Raw genomic sequence first — 3598 nt, 5'->3', positions numbered from 1 at the left:
ATATACACACATATATACACACACAAAACACATATACACAGACTGGGCCACAGCAATGTGTGGCAGGGGACAGCTAGTACAGATATATATATATATAGAGAGAGAGAGAGAGAGAGAGAGAGAGAGAGAGAGAGGGCGAAATCTATCCCTAGGAAAGGAAATTCGCTCCTGAAAAAGTTATCACCAAGAAAGGTGTCTCCACTGAAGCCTGATCACCAATCCTTGTTTCCACAACAAGCCACATTTTTCAAAATCCAACGACAAAAAATTTAGAGTTTTTTTAAATACTGGTAACCAGTTTTTGTAGAGTTTTTTAATACTGGTAGCCAGATTTTGTTCATTTTCATGGTTTCCTCCATCTGGACAATTTCAACAGAAAGGAGGAAACCATGAAAATGAACAAAATTTGGCTACCAGTATTAAAAAACTCTAAAATTACAACAGCAAAACAATAGAGAAGAAACAATCAGGGACAGCTAATCACCTCTCAACAAAAGATTCCCCCAGGCACTAACAAGCCTCGCCAAAAAAACTGCCAGGCCATCAAATGCTAATCAAGGTGGCCAGTTGAAACATTCACACCTAGCTTCAGCAGAGAGCTCTTTGCCCCACCCCAGTCATTCCACAGATATATAAACCCATTTTCCTATTTCCAACAGACCTCACTACCTCTGAGGATGCTTGCCATAGATGCAGGCGAAATGTCAGGAGAAATGCCTCTAGAACATGGCCATATAGCCCGAAAAAAACTACAAGAACCTAATAAATAAATAAATCCCCATTTATAAAATGGGATGTGTGTGGTGGTGAACCCTTACCTTTAACAATTTGGATATGGGCCTAGTGAAGCCCTGGCGGCCATTTTAGATTAGGGAAACAGGGAGACGTCATCTTAGGTTAGGTTTTCTTAGAGGGGGCGTGTCCTTGTTAAGGAAGAAAAGGGTAGATGGCCGGGATTGGTTAGAATAGGGGGCGGAGCCGAATATTCAGATAAAGAAAAAAAGGGTACCTTTTTGAATTCTGAGGCTTGAGTTTGGCAGTTGGGTTTTGACAGTTGGAGTATGGGGATAGCAGTTAGGAATTGAAAAGGGAAAAAGAAGGAAGTTTAGCTTGTGATAAATTCTTAATAGTTGCTTCAAGGAAGAACTCTTGGTGTAAACAGACCCTGGAGAATTGGGCTGTTTGGATTGGAGAATCTGTTTAGTGGAATAATAATAAGAGTTTCCCCCCTTTTGCCTTTTTTTTTTTACTACCCCCCATGCAACCCTCACCAGCCCCCCCCCCCATCCCAAACATATTAATCCTAAATTGTATGTTTACCCATGGAAAAATAAAGATGATTTTTTTTTATAAAAAAAATGCCTGGACTTCAAGTCAATCACTGCGGTTGTCATTTCCACTGCAGAGGAGCAAGAATGTTAAAGCCACGGCCTTGGAAAGATAAGTTTTGGAAATACAATTTCCAGAATCCCTGAGGCAGAGTGACCAATGGCCATGGTTGACTGGAGGAGCCTGGAAGTCAAAGTTGGGAAAAGTATCATTTCCAAGTGCTAAGTCTAAGGCACAGTCTCAGCTTCCACAAGGAAGGTTGATAGATTTGGCCCACGTTGTCTGGAAATGGCTTGTGTAACCCTGTCCTCTTCTCCAGTTCCATCCTGGTGAGGCGGACAATCAAAAGCAAGGGTTTTGTGGTGTGGAAAGCAGGGAAGGCACAAAATAATATTCCTTCCTTGCAAAGAGCAGCCTAAAGCATAGGCACTTGGCCATCGTTTAAGACTCTTCTTGGTTATCTCACTTGAAAACACAGAACAAGACCAAATAAAGCCACGATGAATTTGGAATTTATTGGAGTAAAGACAATTCATTCTGCATTTAAACATATTTACAACCCAAAGTGAAAATAGAAACAGCTCAATGTAAACACAATACAAACAGCAACCGTTTAAAACCTTCACCCACCCCCCACCCCCGGCATAGATGCCTTTAAACATTAAAATATTGTTCTTCGGATCTGTATATCTCAAGAGAGATAGCCGACCCACAACGGGGACAGGGTTCAGTGTCACCATTGAGATCCTTGGGCATGACCATGATTATCCGAGGGAATCTGTTGAATCTAAAACAGCATTTCTCGCTGAGAATCAAGATGGCGCTTGTGATCTGGAACCCCGAAGAAGAAATCCCCACGAAGATGGAAGACCCAATCTCCTGCTCATAGGGAAGACAGAGCAAATCAAACCCTTCAGGGAACACAATCCCTTCTTTTACCAGGACAGACTGCATATTCCACAAAAGTGGGATCAACATGATTAAGCCAGAAAATAAATTGAGAACTCCCCCAACCCAGAAAAAAGTAAGCAATACAATTTTAGGTTTCCCTTTCTGGAAAAGCTTCCATAAGGAAAAGGACACAAAAACTAGACCTAGGGATCCCACAATGCAAGCTAAGGACATCAAGTCCTGCGTAACAAAAACTTCAATGGGGAGGGACCACTGTTCGTCTAAGAACTCCAGGCACTGCCTCTCCGTGGGCTCGGCTTCGGGTCTCTGAAGGCAGACGCCCCAGATCCCGACCCAGATCTTTCCAGCGTTGATGTCAGGCATGGGGAGCCATACTCGCCATTTGTCCATTCCCATGGCAGTCAGGCACAGGACTGATGACTGAGAGGACAAAGCCCAAGAGACGAAGGTAGGCCAGCCGGATGAGGCGAGGCGCAGCTGGGAAGTCGCCTTCAGCCAGGCCTAACTTCCGCCTTATCCACTTCTCCATGCCGAGAAATCTGTGGATAATGAAACAAGACAAACGGTATTTATGGAGTTATACACATTCTCTCACATGGGAACCTCTCCTCTGTTTCAGAAAAATTGTGATACATAGGAAAACCCTTCTCGTGGTTTCCGAAAATCCCTTTTCTATGACAGAGGGTCCCATGCCCTACTTGACCCACAGAAATGGATAGCCCACTGTGACACATGTCAAAATGAATTCCCTCTGTTGACATTTTGTCTGTTCCCAGGAATGGACTGGATGAGGGCAAAGAAATTGAGGAGTGATCCAGGCAACACAGGAGTGCTCCTGATCAGTCCCAAGGCAGGCGAGGGAATGGGGACCAGGCCTGCGCGGGATGGGATTCAACCAGGGAATCGATATCAACAAAGAGTGGCTTCTCTGGATCTTTCAAATGGGAATCTGACCTGAAACAGAAGACTCGAATCTGGCTGGTGATTTGTAAAACGAAGACCGGAAGATGGTTTGGGCTCTTTGCGACACAAGAGCTGAACCTGGCTTGCGATCGGTCCAAGATGCCCCTGAACAACGGACCAACTGCGATGATCTTTGAACGGGACGCCGTGGAAACCGCTCTTTCGAGTTCTGAAACTGTTTAGAATGTTGTCAATAACTGAAAACCTGAAGACCGAGAGATCGAAGGCAGTTTCCACCCTGGACATTGATTGGGGCCTTTTCAGGGGTGGGGGCTTCTGACCCCCCAGGTATTGAGGAGGAGTCCTCCTTAACACCCGGCAGACAAGGAGGGACTGAGGGGAACAGTAGTTTCAAAGTACAGGTGTCCCAGTAGTGTATATTTGAACTGGGTTT

General features: G+C 44.6%; 1 pseudogene; it reads right to left on the bottom strand.

Moving 5' to 3' along the window:
• Positions 1-1933: 1933 nt before the first annotated feature.
• On the bottom strand, positions 1934-3270 carry LOC137096954 (claudin-34-like; annotated as a pseudogene).
• Positions 3271-3598: the final 328 nt, after the last annotated feature.

This window comes from Anolis sagrei, chromosome 4 (assembly GCF_037176765.1).
Source record: "Anolis sagrei isolate rAnoSag1 chromosome 4, rAnoSag1.mat, whole genome shotgun sequence".
In the NCBI taxonomy this organism is placed as follows: domain Eukaryota; kingdom Metazoa; phylum Chordata; class Lepidosauria; order Squamata; family Dactyloidae; genus Anolis; species Anolis sagrei.
The sequence above is the reverse complement of the archived record's forward strand: the minus strand, read 5'-3'. Positions and strand labels throughout refer to the sequence as shown.